The following is a 26,958-nucleotide window of genomic DNA, read 5'->3' as shown; positions in this document are numbered from 1 at the left end:
ATGTTTGTAACACTTTTTGACTGGCACAAAACTCGAACTAGCACATCAGATCTGGCATCTGGGTTACACAAGCTCCGAAAAAAGTACTTGTTTTCTTTTTTTTATTATTATTATGTTCAGGTTCAGTTTAAATAGGATAAAATATGTATTGTCTTTAAATTAACACAACTTACCCATAAGGCATATAGTTTATGCTAGATTCCCTAATTTGGTGATTATTGATGAATGCAAGGATTTTTTAAAGTCCTTATTGAATATGTTTGGGTAACATTTTATTCTCATAAAATAATTATTTCACTGATATTTTCAAATGCATGGTCCTGAAGCTGCCACAATTTTAATTTTTTAAATATCTGAAATAATTTATTTTCTCATTTCTACTCATTCAAACATTTCCATTTTGTGGTCTGTTTTGTTCTTGTTGATTTCCCAGCTTACTAGCCAGGCCTTGCGGTGCACATCTGTAATCCCAGCTACTTGGGAAGCAGAGCAGGAGGAGTGCAAGTTCAAGCTATCCCAGGGTTTCCATGTTGAGGATGTTTGTCTATCAGGGTCTCCTCTTATTACAGAGGGGAGTAGGTTTGGGTGTTCAGGATGAGTGACTTCCACGTCTCTCTGTTTCCGGCTTCCGTTTCCTTATCTTCTGCACAATGAAGTTAAGCGGTTCATTTTCCATGTAGGCACAGGGGACTCATTTAGGTGCTTCAGAAATTCTGGTTGCTTTCAGGCCATGAGCTGACTGAAACACAGTCCTCTGTGGACTTTTCTTCAGATCTTCCAGGTCTTGATGAAGGAAAAGCAGGAAAATGTGAAATCTCATCTCTTTTGACTTTTCTTTTCCTTTCTTTCTTTTCTTCTTTCTTTCTCTCTTTCTTTCTCTCCTTTCTTTCTTTCTTTTTCTTTCTTTCTTTTTTCTTTCTTTCTTCCTTCCTTCCTTCCTTCCTTCCTTTCTTTCTTTCTTACTTTCTTTCTTTCTTTCATCATGGGGCTTGAACTCTAGGCCTGGGCGCTGTCCCTACGCTCTTCAGCTCAAGGAGAGTGTTCTACAGCTTAAACCACAGCACACTTCTGGTTTTTTAGTGGTTTATTGGAGATAAGAGTCTCACAAACTTTCCTGCCCCAGCTGGCTTTGAACTGTGATCCTCAGATCTCAGGAGCTAGGATTACAGGTGTGGACCACCGGCTCCTGGCTATAGGAAGCCTTTTTAATCCTTTTAATACATATCATGGAGAAAGACTATACAGTACTTAAATCTCCCCTGCCTGTCGCACAAGAGGAGCAGGAAGCTGAGAGCAAAGGTGGCCAGGTATAGGCATGCTCTGTGCATGGTTAAGTTGGGGGTGTTCAGTAGGGTGGCCAAGGCCCACAGGTGGCTCTGGGCAGCTGAAAGACAGCAGGGCATTGGTGGGTGAGAAGCGGCGCGTCCACTCTCATGTGGGTTTAAACTTAAACACCACATGCAGTGGAAGCAGCCCGAAATGAACAGAAGAAACTCCATAGATTCAGCAAAAGCTCTGCCCATTGCTGGGAGATGGGGTGGGCAGCGTGGTTCCGTGAGAGTCTCCTGACACGGCTGCTCAGGGCAGAGGAGCAGGGACGTTATCTGCATTTTAAACAGTCATAAAAAAGATAAACTGACTCATTTAGGGTCGTTAGATAGTTTATGAGAGAAGCATGCCTCCAACTCATGATTTCTGACAACTCGTGGGGAGCTTTATCCACGGCTCCTGTATAATAATGACGACAATAATCCATTAACGGCGTAATTAATATTATGAACTGCTTGCTCTGTGCGAGGAAGTGCTCTGCATCTGTTGCTTGGTGCATCCCAACAGTTTGCACATTCTGGCGTTCAAAGAAAATGATACCCCAGACAAGACACTCAGGGACAGGGGGGAGACAAGCCCCCGCCAGCGAGCCGTCTGAAACAACCCATTACACCCCATTTACATTTTATAATTAAGATCAAAATAAAACGCAGAGGAATGGGGTAGGTATTAAATGCTGACTTTGTGGAAAACTTGTGCATAGTTCCTGACAAACTTAAAGCCGGTTGCTGGCGGCTCATGCCTGTAACCCTAGCTACTTAGGAAGCTGAGATCTGGACATCACAGTTCAAAGCCAGCCCGGGCCAAAACAAAAATAAAAATCTATAAGACTCTTATCTCCAATTAACCACCAAAAAGCTGAAAGTGGAGCTCTGGCTCAAGTGGTAGAGCACCAGGCTTGGGGGAAAAGGCTCAGGGACAGTGCCCAGGCACTGAGTTCAAGTCTCAGTACCAGCAGAGAAAAAAAAACTTTAACTCCTTCCTTGACTATGTCTTTTTTTTTGGTCAGTCATGGGGCTTGAACTCTGGGCCTGGGTGCTGTCCTTCAGCTCTTCAGCTCAAGGCTAGCACTCTACCACTTGAGCCACTGTGCCACTTCTGCCTTTTCTGTTTATGTGGTGCTGAGGAATCGAACCCAGGGCCTCATGCATGTGAGGCAAGCGCTCTACCACTGAGCCACCTTCCCAGCTTCTACTATGTCTTTTAGATGTTGTTTAATGCTGCATATATAATTCCTCAGCATAAAATTATATGTTGCATATACAATTCAATGTAGCTTATAGAAACACTTTTAAGGGTAATGGATTCCATTTTTTTATGTCTACCATTATAGAGAAATTTCGGTCACCCAAATAGATAACAAAAATATTGAAGCCGTTTGAAAATGTGTAAATGTTGAAAGTACAATTTCAATAAATCCTACTTAACATTCCTGTTAGGTCTTTCATTGGTAAATACAATGCTAAAATTTGGTAACAATGTCACCATTTTTTTTTTTTTTTTTTGTGTCCAGTCGTGGGGCCTGAACTCTGGGCCTGGGCGCTGTCCCTCAGCTCTTCAGCTCAAGGCTAGCACTCTACCACTAGAGCCACAGCGCCACTTCCGGCTTTTTCTTTTTGCTTATGTGGTGCTGAGGAATCGAACCCAGGGCCTCAGGCATGCAAGGCAAGCGCTCTACCACTGAGCCACCTTCCCAGCCCAATGTCACCATTTTTGATCCAATCTTTTTTTCAAATGTGTGTACTACTCCTGGGGCCTGGGTGCTGTCTCTAAGCTTTTAGCTCAAAGCTAGTGCTCTAGCACTTGAGCCACAACTCCACTTCAGCTTCTTTTTTTGTAGATAAGAGTCTCATGGACAGTCCTGCCTGGGCTGGCTTCAAACCAGCATCCTCAGACCTCAGCCTCCTGAGTAGCAAGGATTATAGGTGTGCGCTACTGGCATCTGGCCAATCAATTATTTTTTTCATAGGCAATAGTTGAATAGAATACATTGACATTGTTAGAGCAGTTGCCCGGCGTCTAGCATAGTTGACACTGAAAAAGGGTGCTACCTCAACCACACAGAAGCATCTGATTTTGGAAAAAGCAGATATTGAGCCTCACCTAAAGGTGGGCATGCCAGCAACACCAGGCCCTTGGTGTGCCCCGAAGAGCTTGTGAATTTCAACTGCCAAAGGCGCATGCATTTGCCAAGCTCAACTTCCCCACACCAGCCTGGGAGGCTCCTAAGCATGGAGGGGTACAGATCTGTGCATTCTCCATGTGAATGGGAAGGGGCTCCCCTCAGCATGCTGCCTCTCCCCACCGCTCCGCCCCTGCCTCAGCCTGTCTGCACCCAACTCAGAGAGGATGGCAAAGCCCAGCAGGTGACTACAGACGGAGTGGCCAGAGCACCGTTATTTTCCCTCTTGGCTTCCGGCTCTTCAGCCCCCATCGCCACATGAATTCTGCAGCAGCATTGGAAGACCTCCAGCCACAGATCCTTATCCTTATCCTTACGGTCTGGAGCTGGAAGTTCAAGACCAAGGCATGGGCAGAAGTTGGCCTCTGTGGGGCCTGCCTCCCCGGCTAGCAGACGCCACCTGCTTGCTGGACACCCAGCGCTGGTGTCTCTCACGCCTGTCAATTCTCTTCACACAAGGACACCAGACAGACCGGTGGGAGAGGACCCCCGAAACAATCTTACATTAACGCAAGCTCCTCTTTGACACATCTCACCCCAAGACAGTCACGGGCTGGGGGACATTTGAGTTTGGAGGGACACCACCCACCTAGTCATACCTTCTTGGGAGTCTTGGTGGGACAGAGACTAATTTTTACAATATAACTGAAGATGTCTACCTCCTTTCCACAGCCCAGCTCGCCATGGAGGCCAAGCGAGACTGTCAGTGGGTGGCTGAGGACCAGACTTGGCGGCTTGGAGCACAGGAGCCAGGCATGGGGGCAGAGGGGCTCTCTCTCTCTCTCTCTCTCTCTCCTCTCTCTCTCCTCTCTCTCTCTCTCTCCCCTCTCTCTCTCCTCTCTCTCTCCTCTCTCTCTCTCCTCTCTCTCTCCTCTCTCTCTCTCCTCTTTCTCTCTCTCCTCTCTCTCTCTGTCTCTCTCTCCTCTCTCTCTCTCTCCTTTCTCTCTCTCTCCTCTCTCTCTCTCCTCTCTCTCTCTCTCCTCTCTCTCTCTCTCTCCTCTCTCTCCTCTCTCTCTCTCCTCTCTCTCTCCTCTTTCTCTCTCTCTCCCCCTCCCAGCCACCCTGTGTGCTGATGGCAGTATGGGCTGTGGCTGTGACCCGGACCCCAGGTGGGGTCCTGGATGGAGGCTTGGCTCCTGGCAGCCCAGCTTCAGCCCCTCCCTAGGAGTCTGTCGGCTTCCCCAGATACTTTCTAGTAAGTTCCTCTTCTGCTCACAGAAGCCAGAGCCAGTTCATGTTGCTTGTGCTGGACAATCCTCACACAGGCCTGGACGTCCACAGTTCCTTGTCGCTGCTCTCCATCTGGCCAGAAGAGAAAGTACAGAAGGAAAGTACTGCGACTGCAATTCCCGCACAAGAACCACCACAACAAAGACTCAGGCCCTGGCTGCTAGTTCAATCACATGAGAAACATGCACCTCTCAAAGCCCCGTCCTGAGGACAGGCTGGGCTGTGAGCGCTGCTCCGGGATGCACCCCTCCTCCCTCATGCCCCCTCCTGCCAGCCAGGGAAGAGCCAGGGGATTCCAGTCAGGTGACCTGACCTGCAGGATCACTGGCAGGTGAGATGAATGACACCCAGAGCCCAGAGCCCAGCAGTGGGCAGCACCTATCCGTCTGAGTCAGAATCATGATGACTGTTAGGGGAGAGACTGGGAGATCATTTCTGGCAGGAGCTAGTGCCAGGCTTTGGGGCTGGGGAAGGATGCCAGGCACAGGGCCTCTTCTTGCGAGGGAGAGGGTGGGGGCAGCTCACTCTGGGAGAGATGGCAGCGGAGCCGGGCCGTGCAGCTGGAGATGGGTGAGGGAGGAGGGCTTCTGTGCAGAGCAGCCGCAGGCTGTGTTGCTAGCAAGGCACAGGGCAGGGCGGGGCTGAGGCGGCCGAGGGGACAGGGGTTGTTAATTATTCCACATGCCTCTTGAGGTCCATAGGCCTGGCCTGACACGGTGGGCAGAGCAGGGAGAGTAGTTAAGAAAATGTTGGTGGGCCAGGCACCCGTGGCTCATACCTGTCATCCTAGCTATTCAGGAGGCTGAGACTTGAGGATCACGGTTCAAAGCCAGCCTGGACACAAAGTCCAGGAGAGGGGCTGGGAAGGTGGCTCAGTGATAGAGCATTGCCTTGCATGCATGAGGCCCTGGGTTCGATTCTTCAGCACCACATAAGCAAAAAAAAAAAAAAAAGCCGGAAGTGGGGCTGAGGCTCAAGTGGTAAAGCGCTAGTAAAGTGCTAGTCTACAGCTGGAATGCTGAGGGACAGCGCCCAGGCCCAGAGTTCAGGCCTCATGACCGACCAAAAAAAAAAATCCAGGAGACTCTTATCTCCAATTAATCATCAAAAAGCTGAAAATGGAGCTGTGGTTCAAATGTTAGAGAACTAAGAAGAAGAAAGAGGAGAAAGAGGAGGAGGAAGAGGAGGAGGAAGAGGAAGGGGAAGAGGAGGAAGAGGAGGAGGAGGAGGAAGAAGGAGGAAGAAAAGAGGAGGGAGGAGGAGGAAGAGAGGGAGGAGGGGGGGAGGAGGAGGACATGATTGCAGAACTGAGTGTGAGTCGGGGACTCTCCTAGTCCCTCTACTCTGAAGGACAGCAGGTCATCATGACCTGGCTCTTGTCACAAGGTACCAAGGGCGGCACTACACGGAAGGAGCACCTGTAGCCATTAAACTCAACAAGGGATACTATGCACAACCTGGAAAGCGTCTGGGTGTCTACATTAAAGCTCTGAAATAGATGTCCTGGGAACAACTCCCAGAGGAGGGCGGGACTGGATGGATGGGGTGTTTGCATCTAGCCAGACTTTTGGGTGTCTCTGTCCCTTAGCTCTTCATTTTGACTCATGTCCCAGGATACTGCGGAGTGAGAGGCTGCGGAGACTGAACGAGGCACATAGAAGTTTCTAGCAGCTTTGTAACTTTTCCCTCACTCTTAAAATTACCCCAGAGAAGTTTCCTTAAAAGGAAAAGGTGGAAAGGCAGACTGGGGACCCACCATGAGAACAAGGCCACTTCAGATCATAGTGCTGGGTGTCAGCTCAGCTGGGACGGGCTGAGAACCCGAGCCCCAGGAGCAGAAGCCAGGAACTGAAGGCACAGCCCAGTAAGAACCTGCAGAGACCTGGACACCACTCAGAAGCTGCCCAGTTCTGCACCAGTCTTCAGAAGCATTTCGCCTAGGAGTCCCTGCCAGTGAGCCAAAGCTCACTTCCCTAAATGTGCAATGCAGTCAGTACGGTAATTAGTGGCCCAGCGCTTGGAAGAACAGTTTACTTTTAAATGCAGACACATCCGGTGAAGGGAGGGGGAACTAAGTATGGGCGGCAGAGAATTTGTTACTCTGGTAAAACAGAAGATCTAGGTGAAGAATCAATAGACCTTGTGTTAATTTGCCTCCAGGATATTGGCTTTCAAACCAAAACACATCTCTTTGCCAAGATGGAGGACAATTTGCCTGGATTGGGGCGCCATCTAGTGGACAGTCTCACACCTCAGCTACTAGCCGAGTAGAGCAGAACAGATCTCAAGCACAAGATGGCCAGGCAGACTCCAGGTTCTACCTGGCAGGTGCTTGGCGGGAAGGGAGACAGGACCTATTCTGCTTTTCATCATTTCAAAGATGCAGGTGTATATTACCACTGGGTTTTCTTTCCTTGGAACTTTGAATTAGAGCTCTAATGCTTGGGATTTGTTTTCTCATGTTTTTGTTTCTTTCCTCACTGTTTACCAGAGAGGACCAGGGGTGTGTGTGTGTGTGTGTGTGTGTGTGTGTGTGTGTGTGTGTGTGTGTAGACTGCAGTGTAATCACAAGGACACTACCATCAGAGTAGTGTGTGTGTGTGTGTGTGTGTGTGTGTGTGTGTGTGTGTGTAGACTGCAGTGTAATCACAAGGACACTACCATCAGAGTAGTTGGTACAATCTGGAGCACCCAAAGGCAGCTCACCCAGGACGGCAGCTGCCACATGCAGCGTGGTGGCTGGGCTGTGGGTAGGTGCTGTGCTTTCGCACTCTTGGCCTGCGTGTGAACATCCTAGAGGCTCACTTGTCCCGTAGAGTGTCTAGGTCAGTGTCCAGGACTGTGTTCACAGAAGACAGGGGTCCAAGGCTACAGGGTACCCCATTCTCTTAGCAGGATGCACACTCACAACACCCCAGGAGTCAGTCATGTGGGGAGGGGGAAGAGTACCTGTTTACCCACATTTTCCAGCATCCCACATTTTCCAGTAAACTCTGAAATTCTTAAGAAGTGGGAGAGCACTTTTGTTTTTAGCTTCTTAAAAGAACAAGTAACATTTCTTAATTGGAAAAAAACATCCCTTTGTCTTCCAGAAATCCAGGTCTTACATACTCAAAGGAGTATATTTGAAGAGGGACAATGATTCTTTTTATTTTGTCTCATTTGGGGCAGTACTGCGCTTTGAATTCAGGGCCTCACACTTGCTAAACAAGTTCTCTACCACTGAGCTGTGCCCCTAGATGTGCTTTCTGCTGGTTGTTTTTTTAGACAGGGTCTTACTTCCTTCCCAGGTACCTGCCTGGACCTCAATCCACCTATTTTAGATTTCCTATAATTGCTGGGATGGCAGGCACCTGCTACTGCACCCAACTTCCCTTCATTGAGATGGATCTCATGAAGTTTTCTGCCCAGGCTAGACCAGAACCATGTCCCTTTCATCCTCAGCCTCACAAGTTATTAGGATGATAAACATGTGCCACTGGCTTCTGACTCTTAGTTGGGGGAGGGGCCAGTTATAGACTCTCCTAAGTGGGAAAAAGGAAATGCATTCTTCTCTGTAGGAAATATGTACAACATTTGTATTCACTGCCTCCATAAAAGGGATTTAAAGCTCCTACACTGGAGAAATGAAGTGGGAAATGCTGTGGTTTGTAGGCTTTTCATTATCCAGAATTTCTTTTCAATTTAGTTTTATCCGCTAAATCACTGGAGAGCTTGTCTAGTGTAAGGCACTGGGCTACGAAAATAAACAGCCCATGGCTTCAGAAAACCACATAACATTTTCTCGTCTGCTACTTTTCATCCACAGACCTCATGGTATGGAAGGAATTTTCATAGAACTTCAATTGCTTGGAATTTCTCATTCATTTTTCCCAACACAACTGCCTTAAAGACTCCAAGGTTTTGCACAGAACCTGCAACACAGGAGGTATCAATACATGTTGGGCTCAATTCTATCAATTGACTTGATAAAATTCTAATCAAAAAGTTAAAAAAATAGTTGCAACACTAGGTTTGATCCTGGATTAACTTTTAAACACATTGAAATAATCCCAACACTGTTTAACCTGAGGTCACCAGCTGTTCAGGGCCAGAGACTAGAAACCGGAGTCTGTTCTCCAAACTGCCTCATGTTTTCAGACTTTCAATTATTCACTAAAAGTCACTGAGGAAAAGAGTATCTGTAAAATATTTTCCTCATATCACAAGCCAGAATCAGTTCTGGAAAGATTAAAAATTAAATGAAGAAAGAAGGAAGGAAGAAAAAGAAGGACTAGGAGGGAGGGAGGAAAAAAGCAAGCTAAAAACTTAGGGAAGTTACTTCAACTTCATAAACACCATTTATAAAAAGAAGGAGGAGGACCAGGAAGAAGAGGGAGAGAAGGAAGAAGAAGAGAAGGAGAGGAAGAAGAAGAGGGGAGGGAGAAAAGAAAATAGAAAAGAAATGGCAGTTGGCAAAAAAAAACCAACATTGTTTCTTCCTCCAAAATCAAAAACAAAGCCAAGATGTCTCCTCTCACCATTACTTGACTCTCTGAATGAGAAGAGTCAAGGTAACAAAGAAGACTATATTCTGAAGAGGGAAAGAGAGGAAGAGCACCAAGAATCAGGACAGAGGGACAGCACAGACAAAACTCTTGGGGCAACAAGAGAGGAAAGTGGGAAATAGTCTACAGCTCCAGCCCTGGAGAGCCAGGGAGGAGGGACAGCAACAATTTCCACCACTGGGTAAGAGGTAGAATTGGTGACAGACTCACAGGCCCAGATGCCAGGCAGTCCACTCTTCCCCAAAGCTTAAACCAATGCCAGGATTCAAAGCAACCCTGACTTCCACATGACAGGCAAGCATTAGAAGGAAAAGGTATTTTTCTGCTCCCCATATCTTGGACAGCTATCAGGAGGTGCCATCTTGAGAGGCAGCCTTCTATTCTTCAAAACAAGGGCAATCACTGCTCCAGGAGTCTTGGTTCCAGCCAGCCAACATGCCCATGTGAGCAACAGGCACAGAAGGAGAATCCTGACATGGGCTCATGAAGAAGCTTAAGCAATGGAGAGCTCAGGTAGTGAATGAAGAACATGGTGGTCAGTAACCCAACAATCCCTGATGAGGAATGAGTTGCATTTCTTGAGATTCATAGTGAAAATGGCAGTGAGCCTATGGCTGGTAAAGTGCTCACCTCCAGGAGCTATCTGGTGGCTGTGGGTGTTTGCTGCCAGGAAGGACTGAGAGCTGTGAGCACAGGTCCTGCGAATTCTCAGGCTCCTCCCACTCACAGAGTGGTGAACTGCAGGTCAGGGTTTGCCGCTGAGGGCGCATACACTTACCTGCAGGCAGAGCCTCTGAGTCATTTATTTCTCTGTGACTAATGCAGAACTCAGGGCTCTGATGAGTCCCTCTACTTTCTGACACCCTTGGAAGGCTCCCTTAGGCTTGAATATTACTGCAAGACCTATGCATCATCTGGGAACCTGCCCAGCCATCAGGGTGCAAGGCTCCTTTGTGTATCATACCCCACACTGGCTCCTAGTACACAAAAAAGGGATACTTATAAAAGGAAGACAGCACAGAAATAGACAACTGATCCTTGTCCAGCCCTGCCCTCCATTACATATAACATCAGTCTGCACACTGGGAACCCCAAAAGTCTCCAGCTGATCCTCCTCCACATGAGTGGCGTTGGGGGATCAGGCCTGGTTCCTTGAGCGTGTGGGTGAATGTCCAATTGCTGAGCTGTGCCCCTAGTCCAGTGGCGAGAAATATCATGCACCTTAGCCCTGCACTGCACACTCCTTGCATGAAGACTGAGGATACTGTAAAGGAGAGACTACAAGTAACTAAAACTTTCAAACAAACCACTTTGCTTCAGATGCAGGAACACAAGAAATCAGAAGAAGAAAAAAGCAAAATTACTTTTCCAAAGACAACAATTTCAGAAGAACATACTCTAATGAAAATGAAGAGGATGGAGCCCCCAAAAATAAAAAGAGTGATCAAAGTAACTACAGAGGGTACATAAACATCCTCTTTATATAAATCCAAAGAGGATTCAAATAAACAGTTAAAGGAAATAAGGAAGGCAAGTTTTGAAAGGAAAACAGAATATTGAAGGATTCAATAAACATATAGAAATCCTAAAAAAAAAAAAAAAAGTAGAATTTCTGGAAATAAAAACTCAGTAAATAAAACACTCAGTTGAAAGCCTAGTTAGTAGACTGGATCAAGTTGGAGCTAGAATATATGGCTTGAAGACAAGGGAGAGGAAGTAAAACATCTGAATAAAGAAAAATAATAAAGTATGAATGAAACATGCAGGACTCTGGGATACCATTCAACCCTATGAATCATGAGCACAAAAAAGAAGAGGTGCAAGCTACAATCATAGAAATAGTATTTAATAAAACAATAGAAAAATTTCCAGATCTTGAGATAAGATGGTCATTCATGGACAGAAGGTTTTCAGGACATCAAACAGACAAGACCAAGAAAAAACTTTTCCACATCATACTATAGCTAAAACATTAAACATACAGAACAAAAAGCAATATGAAAAGATGCAAGAAAAGAAAAAGCAAATTGCATATAAAGACAAACTCATAAGAAAACAGAAGATTTCTCAACAGAAACCCTAAAGACAGGAGGACATGCAATGTTGTATTTCAAGCTCTGGAAGAAAAATCACTGCCAACCTAGATTATAATGTTTCTAGCAATGCTATCCTTCATAACTGAAGGAGAAATAAAAACCTTCCATAATAAACAACAGCCAAAGGAATTTATAACCACCAAGCTAGCATGAAAGATACTTAAAGGAACCCTACCACACAGAAGAGGTGGATAAAATCCTTCACAGAAACAAAGAAAGAATAAACCTCACTGAATGGATAAACAAATGAAGATTAGAAAAGAACCAAACACTACAAAAAGCAACAGAATGATAGGAATTACTGCATTCCTTTCAATAATAATTCTATAAGTAATTGAAATCCTAGATGGGCCCTGATGTCTCACTCCTGTAATCCTAATTACCCAGCAGGTTGAGATCTAAAGATCACAGTTCAAAGACAGCTCAGTAATGTCTGTTAAATTCTTATCTCCAATAGACTACCAAAAAAGCTGGAAGTAGAGCTGTGGCTCAAGTGATAGAGTACTAGCCTTGAACAAGAAAGTTCAGGGACAGCACCAGGCCACAAGACCAACAGAATAAATCATCATCACCAGCAGCAGCACCAGCATCTCAATTCTCCAAACACAGAAGGATTGGATTAAAAAACAAGACCCAAGAAATGCAATGGTAAGAACAAACACAAACTTAGAATGAAAGAATGAAAAAAGATATTCTAGGGCTGAGAAGGTGGCTCAGTAGTAGAGTGCTTGCCTTGCATGCCTGAGGCCCTGGGTTCGATTCCTCAGCACCACATAAGCAAAAAGAAAAAAGCCGGAAGTGGCGCTGTAGCTCATGTGGTAGAGCACTAGCCTTGAGCTGAAGAGCTGAGGGACAGCGCCCAGGCCCAGAGTTCAGGCCCCACGACCAGACCCCCAAAAAAAAAGAAAAGAAAAGAAAAAAAAGACATTCCAAGCAAATAGAACCTGAAAGCAAGCAGGAGTAGCTATACCCATATCAGATAAAGAGTTCAAGCCAAAATCAGTCAGATGAGACAAAGAAGGTTATTTCATATTGATGAGGAAACAATCGGTCAAGAGGCTATAACAATAAGCGCACACACATCAAACATCAGAACATCCAAGTGCATAAAACAAACACCATTGGACATAAAAGCCAGCTAGCAAATGCTTTCTGGCTTATCTAGAAATAATACAGAAAAAAAGAGATTCCTGTCACTTTTGGTGAAGAAAGTCAGTTTTGTATACTTTATTTCAATCTAAAGAAAATGTGAATTTTGTCTTTAAAAAGAAGGCACAGATAGTCCCCAACACAGTAACAATGGGTGACTTCCGTGCTCCATTCTCACCACAGACAGGTTATCCAGACACCCCAAAAAATCTCTAGAAACTTCAGAATTAAGTGATACAATGGGCTTAACAGATCAAGACATCCACTGAACGTTTTCCCCAACAGCTGCAGCACACACATTCTTCTCAGCAGTCCAAGCAATGTCCTCCAGAACAGATTATATTTGGGGCATAAAATAAGTCAACAAATACAAGAAAATGTACATACCTTCCTGCATTTTATCAGACCATGCTGGAATAAAACTAGAACTCAACGGCAAGAGAAACTATAGAAAATATTCAAACAAAGGGAGACTGAATGACATGATGCACTTTTGTATGATGGGTGGGTGATCAAAGAAATAAGATGTGTGGATGGGAGGTTGGAAAATGCCTAGAACCAAAGGAAAATAAAAACACAACTTACCAGAACCATTGGGATACAACAAAGAGTGTTAAGTGGAGTTTACAGCTATGAGTGCCTATATTAACAAAATTGACAAGGGCTGGGAATGTGGCTAAGCGGTAGAGTGCTTGCCTAGTGTGCATGAGGCCCTGAGTTCGATTCCTCAGTACCTCATACACAAAAAAAATAATAAAAAATAACCATTAAAAATGTTGTTAAAAGGGAGAACCAATGCAGCAGTGATACTCACGAGACACTATGTTGAAAATGAAGTATACAATTTGTAGGGGAAAGGGATCAGGAGGAGGGGGAAAAAAAGAGAAAATGAGGGAAGAGGTGACACTGTTCAAAAAGAAATGTACTCATTACCTGACCTATGTTAACTGTAACCCCTGTATACAGAAATAATTTTTTTAATTTTTTGAGAAATTCTAAACAAATAACCTAAAGATGCACTGAAGAAAGAAACTGCAGACACTGAAAGATGGATAGATTTTCTGTGTTCATGGACTGGCAGAATTAATATTATGAAAATGGTTATGCTACCTAAAGCATTCTACATATTCAATGCAGCCCTCATTTTAAAAAGTCCAACTTTTGTGCAGAAAAATCAATCCCAGAATTCATATGGATGCATCAACATTTTGCACTGAATATGAACTAAGACTTTGCTGCAGGGGAGAATGAAAATGCAATCCTGGAAGGAGACACCAGTCAAAAGAAAAACTGAAATCAGCCACAAGAGGAAGCTTGCCCTGTAAGCACTCCTCATCTTATAGGAAAAGAAGAGAATCATAAAAAACCAAAGTAGGGTCTGATTGGAGGTGATCTCAGTCATTTTAACTGGATGATAATGAGGATGAGGATGAGGAGGATGAAGACAGAGAAGGAAAGAAGGAAAGGGTGGGAAAGGAAAGAAGGAGGAAACGGAGGACAATAGTAATGACATGGTTAAAAAAAAAGAAGCCAGGTGCCAGGGGCTCATGCCTGTCATCCTAGCTACTCAGGAAGCTGAGATCTGAGGATCGTGGTTCAAAGCCAGCCTGGGCAGGAAAGTCCGTGAAACTCTTATCTCCAATAAACCACCAGAAAACCAGAAGTAGCTGTGTGGCTCAAGTGGTAGAGTGCTTGCCTTGAGCTGAAGAGCTGAGGGACAGTGCTCAGGCCCAGAGTTCAAGCCCCATGGCCTCAAAAGAGACCACAGGGCTCCCTCAGATGCTAACACTCTCCCTGTCCTGAAACCACAGCTGGTTCAGCCACAATTCAGTGTGGTGATGGGAAATATTGTGAAGCCTTGATTTGTGGAGTCCTTGGGTTTCCCGGTCCCTCTGAAGCATGCGTGCATCCTGTGTGCATGAGGTCCACTTGGAGCACCGTGTGTCACCACCGGGCCTCAGATGCTGTGGTCTGCCAGGGTGCTGGAACACGATGTCTGCTTGACCCATTTGTCTGGGGTTTGGCCTTCATTCCTATTTCCCATGACTTTTACCTCGTTTGCTCTCAGGGCCTGTGTCCTGCTTGGATTTATTCCCAATGCCTTCGTCATCACTGACCATTCCCCTGGGGGTCAAAACTCACGGCCTGTTTCCTTTCCTCACCAGTCTTTGATAGGTAAGATAATGGTGTGGCTATGTATTCCAGAACCATGCAGCACAGCCCGGGCCCATACGACATGGTACCTATCACCAAGAATCTCTCTGCGCCTTGTACCTCTTCTTGATCATAAGTTAAGAGGATTTGTTGGGTTTTTTTGTCTTTGTTTTTTGTTGGTCATGAGGCTTGAACTCAGGGCCTGTGCACTGTCCCTGAGCTCTTTTTCTCAAAGCTAGCGCTCGACCACTTTGAACCGCAGCTCCACTTCTGGTTTTCTGGTGGTTAATTGGAGATACAAGTCCCACAGACTTTCCTGCCTGTGCTAGCTCTGATCTCAGCCTCCTGAGTAGCTAGGATTCTAGGCGACAGGAGCCTGGCTCAGCACGCATTGTGAGGTGGGGCCTTGGGTACATTCTTTGATTTGATGAGATCCTCCGCAAACGCTGTCTGGCCGTGCTATTCCAGCTAGATCTCGTGTGTAAAAACATCTTAGAAACTCAAATTCCTTCCAACTTAGTAGTCACTTCTGAAGATAATGCAAAATGCTCAGAATAATAAACGCAACAAATCAGAATGTGATTATTGTTTCTACTGGGCGGCACTGTTAATTTCGATTCAGTCTAGAATATTGGTAAGACAGCAACATCTGGCAGGAAGCAAGCTGCCTGCCATGGAGATCTAAACACACACATGTGCACACAACACACACACACACACACACACACACACACACACACAACTATTGGAACCACTCACCTCCCTTGCCAGTTCAGTTCTGTTTCCTCCCTATGCAGATTCCAGCAGAGTCTCCTAAGTCCCCAGCTGTCAAATGATAGATCTCTCCAGACTTCTTAAAAGGCCCCTAAGGAATGTACACTTATACAACCACTTTGGAAAGCAGTCTGGAGGGTCCTTAGAAAGCTAAAGATTGACCTCCCTTACGACCCAGTCATACCACTTCTAGGCATCTACCCTGAACAACAGGAACTAATATACAAGGACACGTGCACCTCCATGTTTATTGCAGCACTGTTCGCAATAGCTAGGATATGGAAACAACCTAGATGCTCCACCACAGATGAATGGATCCAAAAATTGTGGTATCTATACACAATGGAATATTATGCAGCCATTAGAAATGACAAAATAATGGCATTTGCAGGGAAATGGATGGAGCTAGAAGGAATCATGTTGAGCGAGGTAAGCCAAGAACGAAGAGACAAACGGTACATGGTCTCCCTGATAAGTGGATGCTAAATCCAAAAGGTTAGGTGATACGACAAAACTAACAGGACTTAAGAAACAAAGAACTCCCGCTCATCTGGCTGAACCACTACTAAATATCCCCATGCTGCTGATCACAAATATGGTATATAACATGTGAACACTGTTATATATTACAGACTGTGGTAGACAATTTGCTCCAGGGAAGTTAGAATGAACTTGTGACTTTGAAATTATGTAATCATTTAATCACAATCAAAAAAAAAAAAAAAAAGAACCTCGGGGAAGGGAGGGAGGGAGGGGATGGTAGGGGGAAAACAATGGAGGGGGTAACAATGTTCAAGAGGAAGTGTACTCATTACCTCACTCATGTAACTGTAACCCTCAGTAAAGTAGCTTTACAATAAAAATAAATAAATAAATAAATAAAAGGCCCCTAAGGGCTCTGATGAGCAGGTCTAGTTTTGTCGCACTGGGACTTGAACTCAGCGCCTTGCACTTGCCAGGTGGGTGACTACACTTGAGCCACACCCTCAGCCTTTTTGAGCACATCTGATTCCCACTCGGCCCTCCCCATTCAATCCAGTTCCACCACACGGTCTCCAACCACACGGCCACAGCATCCCTCCACCCTTGTTCCTCAGCAAAGAATCCCAACTTGGGCTGCCATCAAAATCACCCAACAAGTCTTACAACCCCAGTGTCTAATCCCTACTATACACAAAAATTAATCCAGAATGTACCAAGGACCTAAGGGTCAGACCATGTAAATGCTGACAAGAAAAAATCATCCTCAGACGGGCGCCAGTGGCTCACGCCTGTAATCCTAGCTACTCAGGAGGCTGAGACCTGAGGATCGCAGTTCAAAGCCAGCCCGGGCAGGAAACTCCATGAGACTCTTATCGCCAATAAACCATTGAAGTGGTGCTGTGGCTCAAGCAGTAGAGTACTCACCTTGAGCTGAAGAGCTGAGGGACAGCACCCAGGCCCAGAGGTCAAGCCCCATGACCGACCAAAAAACAAACAAACATCATCCTCATGATCTTGGACTTGGCAATGAATCCTAAGCGGCGAGGCCTCCTCCTGGAGAGCTGCTGGGTCTGAGAGGCAGGAGTCCAGTGTGAATGGCCCACGCTCTGAGGCCTTGTGATGGACAGCGAGACCACCTGAGCATCTGAGCCGGCTTCGGGGGGCCGCTGGTACTCTAATATGCGCATTTGGCTAGTGTGGCTTCAAGCGTTCCTCCACTTCGCTCTCTAATGCCTCTTCCTTCCCAGGCCTGCCTTTGAGGCTTGGTCTTGGGTGGTCCAAGGCACAGAGCTCTGCTTTCAAGTCCTCTCTTTTGTCTTCGCTCCTGCCAGCCCCACATCCCAATCTCTGTGGCTCTCGTCAGATGACAATCGTGACAGCTGCAGGTTTCATCCCTCTCCCGGGAACAGACCTGAACACCAGAGCTTCCAGATTCTCCATTGAAATTATTTCTGGTCACACATACATTCTAGTAACCCATTTCTCTTCTCTATAACCATTCATTCATTCATTCAACAGATGCTTTTGAGTGCCCACCGCGTGCCAAGCACTCTCCCGGGGATGTGGGCAACATAGTGACTGTGTCAAGGCTTCTGGTCATATGTCACTTAAACTCTAGGCAGGGTAGGGTCAGGTGGGGTGGGGAGACAAAATAAATGAATTTCCAACAGTGAGCAGAGCTATGAAAACAAGAGGTAAACGGCAGAACTCATGAGAACATACAAGGATGGGCTGGGTGCCGCCTGGATACAACACAGGGAAGGCTCTGAGCTGGAACCCGCATGCAGCAAGTCTGGGCCCAGGGGTAGCTGGGAGAAGAGGGCTTCACGTTTCACCCTGGGGAGACAAAGAGGGCCACAAGCCCCCACCTCTGTTTCCATCACAGGGTAGGGCTGTGACTCCTCCCTGCGGATTCCAGGGCTGTCCCGACCAATAGAATACACAGCGGGACCTATGCGGGAATCCTGTGCGGGAGATTCCACTTCCTGCCTCCCAGGACTCTGCAGGCGGGGGAGGGGGGGGGGGGGACCCTGAGCTCATCTGAGATGGCCACGCAAAACAGAGGCCCGGGGTTCCGCAGGAACTCCAGAACATTCCAGAATCTTCTGGAGTTTTCCAGAGATCCCTGCTGAGCAAGAGGAATGGGAAGCCATCTTAGACCTTGCAGCTCAGCTACTAACTGAACACCAGCAGAGGAGCCACTTCCATGTCCCATGGAACAGAAGAAGGGCCCAGGCAGGTCCTGCCTGCACGTCCAACCCCCTCAGGGTGATGATAACTAATAAAATATTGGTGACACGGCTAAGTTGTGGAATCATCTGTTATGTAACGGGGGAGGGAGGGGACTGGAGGCCTTGCCCACAGTAAGACAGGGGCTGGGCCATGAGAAAAAAGGTGGGGGCGGACAGAAGAGGAGTTGTGAAGGTTGAGAGGGACAGACACCGGGGTTCCTGGGGGCCCCGGGGCGGGGGAAGGGGAAGGCCACGGGTGAAAGGACCTCACAGACGAACGCTGGGGTCTGAATTTGGAAAGTCCCGGCTGCAGCGGGGTAAGAGGGCGCAGCTTCGGAGGCTGATGCAAGCCCTGCTATGTCCTGATTGGAAATGTGGCCCAATGTGTAGAAAGTCACCTTGCAACGCTGCCATCCGCCCGTGACTCCTGCTCCAGTTCAAGCCGTGAGCCCTCTGGAACATAGCCTCCGGTGTGTCTCAGCTCCCCCAAGGGCGCCCGGATCGAATCTCCCAGGGCCCTGCTCCTCGTGGGGACAGCAGGGAGGGAATCCTGCTTCCTTTGGCTGGCTGCAGAAGGAAGTGTAGAAATCCCACTGTGGAAACCCCTCGGGGTGGAGGAGAGCCACCGGGATGTCAGCGCGCAGCACGTACTTGGCTCTCATGCCAGCTCTCTCCAGCGAGCTCGTGTGACCCCACTCCGCATTCTTCATGTCATGAAGTCCACCCTGGGTAAGGGTCCAGGGTGGCCGAGTGCAGCTGCTGTGACTAAGAGCTAATCACCTTTCTCTGGGGCTCAGTATTAGGAAACTCCCTAGATCCCACATGACAGGATCGTGTGGTGTGGAAGTAATAGAAATGAGAGCAAATAAAATGAACGCGCCCGAGCCAGCTGGCTCCAGCGAGCTGCCTAGCGTGTTCACACGGAGCAGAGGTGAGCAGGCCGCTGGCTTAAACAGAGGGAGCAGCAGGCTTTTCCAGGCTTTGGGGTGGGGGGGGGTGTATGGTAAAAGTGGGGTAGGTGTCCATTTGTCCTCGTATGTCTTCAAAAAGTGTTTTTCCTCCTGATGCACGGCTGTTCTAGCTCTGTACTTGCTGGGCTAATGGAGAGTCACCTGCATTCAAGAACTGCTGGGCTGCTTTTGTTGTGTCAGCAATGCTTTGCATAAATGTCCTGGCTTCATGGTTTGGCCTGGGCCTTAGGATCTGCCTGAGGGACTGTGGGTGTTAAAGCTGCTGAGAAAGTACCCAGGCCAGGGCTGGGAAGGTGGCTTAGTGGTAAGAGTGCTTGCCTAGCATGCACGAAGCCCTGGGTTCAATCTCTTAGTACCACATACACAGAAAAAGCCAGAAGTGGCACTGTGGCTGTAAATATTCCATTGTGCGCCCAACCAAAAAGCCCCCCACCTCCCTAGACCTAATGACTTTTTCATTCCCCTCTTCCTCCCTGCTAGACTCCATAAAACCCCATTCCCCAGCGCACTTTGGGAAAGTCTGTGCTTCTTGCTGGCATTAAACATTCCCAGCCTGTTGAGATCGAATCCAGCAGTCCATGGAAAACAGTGGCCGTGGCTTTTCTTTTAAATCTCTGACACAGAGCTTGGTGCCTAGCACATTACTAAATAAATGGCCGTTCTGATGAGCACACTTCAGACAACCGGGCAGGACTGGGATGAGTCACCTCACAAAAATTCCAGGAATGGGCCAATACGACTTCTCTTCTCTTCTCCCTTCCCTGGCCAGCTCAGGCAGAGTCAGGAGCTAACTCTGCTCTCCAGATCACAGCGGCCCCGGAGTTCACAGAGATGGCCGGAGCCCTGCTGCTACCCACAGGACGTCACCTCCACACGGGCACCTCCAACACCATGCTTGGATGGAACCCAGTGCTCCTTTTCCGGAGGGTTGGGCGGGCCTGTGATGGGAAGTCAGGAAGGTCTGCCAGGCCTTCTCAGGCAGGCAGTGGGTGCTGCTTCCAAGGAGCGGAGTGGCCGGGAGAGATAAGGGCCAGCCTGTGAATGGCTATTGTGTCTCATGGTGCAGCAACAAGAAGGGCTTTCCGTACAGTCCTTTGTAAGACCAGGCAGCGACGATTACCCTGAACTCGGAGTGGGCGAGGAATTCAACTCTTCTTTTCTTACTAGCTCCTGCTGACATGGAGGCCATCCACAGTATCAAGTTCGTTATAAACTCCAGGGTCCCGGCAGCAGAATGACGTGTTCAGAACCCAGGGCTGCCAAACACCATTGCCTCCGTGTTTTCCATTCACACATTTATACTTCCATTACTGTCAGGTGGGTGGGCATTGTGGGACGGGAGGAAAGTTCAAGGCGCACACCAACCCGTCTGTGGAATTCTGTCCTCAATGCCTAACACAGACAAAAGACATGCGCCACATAAAATCAAACACACTTACACCCGAAACACCATTTGCTCACCGTGAAAAAAGTATGGAAAGCTTTTAAAGTACAAAGAAAATAGAAGCCATGGGCCCAGCCCCGGGGAGTTACTGGGGCTCACATCTTGCCACCCTCTGTGTGGTGGCCATGTGAGAAACACCTGAGCACCAGGGGGCCCTGGGACCCCAGGGAGCTGGAATTGGCCATGCTGCTGGCACACTGTCTCATTACTGACTGCTATGGCTGTACATATTCCCCGAATGGCCACAAGCAGAAAAACCTCTTTGGAGATCTCCGGTCTCTGTAATGTGGTCTCCTTCACAAGATATACTAGCTCACATGATCTGCTCAAAATGGTGGCCTCCCATGCACTGCAGAAATTGTTTCAAGCACAGTTCTAGGGAAAAATTAGACAGCAAGGAAGAATGGCCATGTTTCAGAGAGAAACGGGAACTGTGTCAAGTCTTCCCCCTCAGCAAGCCATCCTCCATACCCCTTCCTCCATACTGAAGATGCACGCATGCACTGATTTCTATCCGTTCTTTCCTGGGATTCAGAAACTCTGTTGTGTGTCCATTTTTGGTCTACAAAACTGGTCAGGTTTACTCCCGCTGCAAAGTCTCCAGGCAGAGCATGAGTGATCATTCTTGGCTGTCTGGAGATTGCATAATGAAGACTGAAACCAAACAAAGATGGAATTGGTACCCGCAGAAGGAAAACATAGCACTTGCACTCCCAAGACACTTGCTATCTCTTTTACACACACACACACACACACACACTTTACATGCTGCAAACAGCAACACAAGGAGTTAAATAAAATCAGCCTTCTAAGTTGTAAGTCCTCATCGACCTGGCCTGGGTAAACATTACTTGCTATCACAAGCATTATGTGTCATTGCCACTGCAACGATCTCATTATTTCTTCATCAATATAGAATTTTCCAACATCATTACTGGCAGAAGTATCCTTTAAAGACAGGAAATCACCCTACTCCAAACCACATCTGACTTTTAAAATTAAATATCCAAATAGAGAGAAAATTGGAGATGGAGCTTGTGGGTCCTCTTTCCTCCCCAAATCTTACCTTCTTGTTTTTGAACGACGACGAAGGACACAGCAAAGTGCCTTAGCTTGTTTATAAAACACTCGCGGGTCTAATGTTAGCCTAGAGAATGGAAAACTACTGCCCGTGAGCCAAATCCAGCCTACTTACTTTAGTACAGCCTACAAGTTGAAAATGACTTTCGCATTCCTTTGTAAATAGCTGGTGGGGGAAATCAAAAGAAGACTTCGTGACATGTGAAAGTCACATAAAATGCAAACCTCCGTGTCTATAAAGTTTTATTGGAACCCAGCCATGCACCTGCCTTTGCATACTGTCTGCAGCTAAGTTCACACCACGTAGTCAAAATGGAGCAGTTACCTTAGAGATTGTGTAATGCACAAAGCCTAAAATATTACTCCATGGCCCTTTCCTGAAAGTTTGCTAATGCCTTTTAGCCCATAAAATAGCACTGTTAAATAGAAATTTAACAATGGCTTACAGATGAATAGCTGTAGGTAAGTCGAATGAAAGCAACTCACAGAGCATCAACAAGAATTGGATCAGGTACAGTAGCTCATGCCTGTAATCCCAACTCCTCAAGAAATGGAAACTGAGAGGATCAAGGTTTGAGGCTAGCTTGGTTAAAAAGTTACCAGAACCCTGATCTCAACCAAGAAGCAGGGTATGGTAGCATATATCTGTCAACCTGGTTACACTGAAGATGTAAACAGAGGGATCACAATCTCAAGGAGACCAGGCAAAAAGAACATGACCCTGTCCAAAAACTAGCTCAAGCAGAAGAGCGCTTGCTTAGCAACTGCAAAACCCTGAATTCAAACCCAAGTACCACCACAAAAAAAGAAAAAAATAGAGGAAGAGGAGGTAGAGGAGCGGGAGCAGCAGCAAAACTCAGAGGGAAAAAAAAAAATCACCCCATCTTGATTTTACTTCTCTACAAAGAAGCTCAGAAATGTGTGGCCAAAGTGAGCGAGAGCCTTAGAGAAAAGAATATTAAATCACACACAGTGTTATGATTTGAAAACCATGGCCTGTGCGCTCAGAAGTGCCGGAAAAGCCTTCTTCTTGTTTTCCATAACTGTTCCCCACTTTTCCTCGAAGTAGAAAAGGGAAGAGGACAGAGCGGAAGAGGTCATGGTCTTGTCAACTAAATCTGCCCTCTTCCAGTTTAGCCCTGTCTTTGTAGGGTGACACTAGACTCTTTCCTGATAGGATCACCTTTCAGAACCCTTGCCAGTTCTTCCATGAGTTTAGGGGAATGGTTCCCTGAGCTTGGCCCCAGAGGGGGGCGCTGTCCACTTGTGCATTTCCTCCTACAAGAGCCAGAAGCAGGTCTCCTCCCAGCTCCGCCATCTTGGTTGTGAACCCTCTAAATGCTCCCAATGTCTTCTATACCCTGACATGGCTGCCCATTCCCGCCACAGGGTCCCAGCTATCAGGGGTGCCCTGGCTCTCAGCTCAGCACCCTCTGTCCTGCCCACTGGGAACACTTCTGTGCCACACAGGAGCCCAGCAATGGATGGTGCTGTCTCCAATCCCTTCATTCAGCCTTTTCTCACCCACTACCAGTGTGGTGCCATATTGAATGCAGCAATTCTCAGGGACTTGATGTCGGCACCTGGAAAAGCCTAGGGACAAAGGCTTTGCTGTGGGCTTTCCCTGAACGACCTAGGCATTTCTAACCTGCGTCTTTTCATGTGGAGGAGCCAGGACCCTCGGATCGCATGATCCGACCCCTCGTCTTTCTCTCTCAGTGTGAGCAGTCCTTCTCTTATAAAACCACCCACTTCTCTCCACCTAGGGTCCATGTGTCTAAATGCCAACTCCCATGAATAAAAGGAGCTTTTAAACTGCAGAAGATAAACATTCTCTCCTTGAATTTGGGAGCTACTATTTCAATGTGGAATCAGCACATTCAGCTTGGAAAAATCAAAGCACATGAATGCTCTTTTCATTTCAAGCTCTCCCTGCAGTTTACAGCTGAGCTTTAATGGTGGAAAGCCATGAGGGAGGGGAGGGGGGCACATAATTTATGGAAGCGGGGAAAACACGTCAGTTTAATATTTCAAAATATTATTCCTGTTGCCCTTGCTAAGTAAAAACCCTTGGTAAACATTTTCATTCTTAAAAAAAAAATTACGCCTCAGTAGAACCCTTTGGATTGTACTCTTGTATTACCCTGGAAGAGCTGCCTTAACCAAACACCCAAGATGTGTTTGCCCACAGTTCTGAAGCTGTGGTTCTAACACCCAGCATGCGCAGGGGAGGGGTCTCCTGCGTCCTCCTTTCTCTGATTTGCCCGTGGCGGCTCCTCCCTGCGTCTCCACCTGATGGTCCTTCTCTGTGCACATCCCTCACCCCAGTGTCCACGTTTCCCTTCCTTATTAGGACAGTCAGATTGAACTTTGAAGCCCACTCTATGGCTTCATTTAAATTTACTCTTTAAAGGCCTTGACTCCAAATACAGCAACATACTGATATAGTAGAAGTAAGAACTTCAACACACAGATTTGAAGAGATGGAGAAGATACAAACACCAGTGCAATATCATTGGCTTGATGACCATCTGAGGGCTTTCACAGTGCTCTCCCTGTCTCCATGTCTAGGTCCAGACGCTCTCTTAGAAGGATGCCATGGATATAATGTGAGGGGCCACTCTGATGGCTTCGTTTTCACCTGATGGCTACTGTGGCATGGCCCCACTCTGAGGAGGTAGAACTCTAACAATTCAACTCAGAACAGTGGGTCAAAGTCTGTTAGACACAGCGGTGTCTGAGAGTCAAGGCAAACCTGTTTATATTCTGCAAGAACATTTCTATTCCCTCAGAGTCAAAACAAAAAGACAAAATCTCTCCTCCAGATCGCCAGCCCTCTGTGCAGTCGGAGGCTGTAGAGACCTGGCACGGGGGGGGGGGTGGGGGGGGGGGGACACCCTGCCCGCAGTCTCCCTGTGCGGCTGGAGGGGAGCTCAGTGAGCAGGCGCTAAGGAGAGCTTCACCTGAGTAGCTCAGAGTCCCCCAAGAAGTGGCAATGGCTGAACTCAAGGAGGCTTCCATTTTTTTTCTTTTCCAAATAGATCATCTCAGAAAGAGGGAAGGTGGACACCGTCTCTACCTCCAGAACAATCAGCACCTTCATTCCTGCAGAGCACACGCGGCAGGGAATTCCAGGGCTCCTGTCCTGGGGTTGCATGTTGGAACCACAGCCATCACCATCTTCATCAGAAGAGAGCTCAGGCCACATCTGCTCCCTTTGGACTTGTTCGGCTGTGATCTTGTTTAAAATGCCCACCCATGTTAACTCCCAACGCCCAGGAGCTCCCGGATGGACAGAGCAGCACAGACCCCTTCTCCAGAGGCTTCTCAGAAATGACAGGTGAAAGGGTGGAAGACGAAGGTGTCCTGTCATCTGAAATCGACATTTGTGGGGGTTTTTTCTGATTGGGTGGGGTTTTGTTTTTTATTTTTTTGCATTTTTTTTTTTGTCTTCTGACATTCTGCCGCAGGAGTTAAGCATTTTTGCGACACTTCATAGCGAGCACTAACCAAGATCTGCCTCACACCTTTTGCAGTGTCCACAGGCTGTCCCTGGTTAACACAGTGGCACGTGGACTCCAATAACCTGACTTCCTCCCATTCAGCCTCATCTCCACTGTCATCCACTGACAGGGACCAGGACTCCCACACACGGCCTTTGAGGCGTGTTCATGTCCCAGTTACAGCACTTGGCTCACCTCAAACACGCACTCGGTCAAAACCCACCTATCTCAAAGCCTCTTTATAATCAGCTGTTGGATATCTTCATAACCTACTGACACCAGCAGACAGTGAACAGCGGCGTGGAGTGGGTGTAAGGGTGGCCTTTTACTCTCCTGTAAAGCCAAGAAATGGTTAAGTAGAACCAGCTGTTCTTGATTTTAGCAATCACATTGGCGCTCATTTAAAAATCTGTGGTTATTATACACACTCAAGAAAGACATTGGGGCCGGTTGAAGGAAGTGTGAGTAATAAAGAGGCAGATGGTTAGAAAACAATATCTGTAACACTTCCTGCCTTTTTATTCAGGGGAAAAAAATCAATATCTGAGGGCTCCCAACCAGATGCATGTCAGGCTAAAGCAAGCAATTAAATACAGTGTGCTCAGATTCTCAGATACGAGATGCCTGGGCCCTGTGCTGGAATTCATCTTACTCAATGCTAAAAAGAGCTTCCGTGTTTAGCAGTGCACAGCCTTGGGTTCAATCCCCAGTGTCACAAAAGCTCAGGTGTGCGTGTGTGTGTTTAAACAGGATCTGATCTCAACTCTTTTCTGATGCCTGTGCCCATTATGAGCCAGCAATAATTCTAACAGCCATGCCCAACTCAAAGCGGACTCCTGGCTGGCTGTACAAGCAAGACCAGAACAGTAAGGAGTCGCTGGGTCCAGCGGTTTGAGGATGTCCTGTGCGAGGGGCGTGCATGGTCCAGGGTGAGGGTGGGAAGACTGGGCTGTATGCACAAGGAGCCCACGCAGCCCACATGCTGCCCAGGCTGAGAATTTGTGCCCATGGCAGCAGATAAACCCCTGCTCCTCAGCCCCACTGGGCACAATGTCACTTTTTTTTTTTTAGTCGGTCGTGGGGCTTGAACTCTGAGCCTGGGCGCTGTCCCTCAGCTCTTCAGCTCAAGGCTAGAGCTCTACAACTTGAGCCATAGCGCCACTTCCAGTTTTCTGGTGGTTTATTGGAGATAAGAATCGCACAGACTTTCCTGCCCAGGCTGGCTTTGAACTGCGATCCTCAGATCTCAGCCTCCTGAGTAGCTCGGATTACAGGTGTGAGCCACCAGCACCCAGCTAGTAACGTTACTTTTTCCAATCAACATTCTGTAATGCCCCTTTACTCATCTAAAGACAAAGCGATCACTCATTTATCTCCCTTCACGTATTTTTTTAAGCAATATCTCAACTTGAGAATAAAAGGGAATGTAGGGCACGAGAAACATTTCAATTCATGAACATTTAGACAGTTAGATGTATTACAAAACACACCATAATGTCAAATGCAGACAGCGGTACTGATTGAAACAGTTACACAGACGGATGCTATGCTTTCCTCGTTGTATTATTTGTTAATCTGTGTGTTTTTAGATAGCATCTCACTGTGTAGCCTGGAATAGCCTTCGATTTGTGATCCTCCTCCTAAGCAGTGGGGTTACAGGAGTGTGCCGCCACACCTAGCTACGTGTCCATTCTAAGAATGAGGCAAAGGCCACGCATGTGACCTCATTACTGGATATGGTGAATTCTTGGTATGATGACCCACTCCTGGCAAAGTTCATTTCGT

This window comes from Dipodomys spectabilis, unplaced genomic scaffold (genome assembly GCF_019054845.1).
Source record: "Dipodomys spectabilis isolate Male_0828 unplaced genomic scaffold, ASM1905484v1 ptg000229l, whole genome shotgun sequence".
Classification (NCBI taxonomy): Eukaryota; Metazoa; Chordata; class Mammalia; order Rodentia; family Heteromyidae; genus Dipodomys; species Dipodomys spectabilis.
This window is presented reverse-complemented; position numbering follows the sequence as displayed.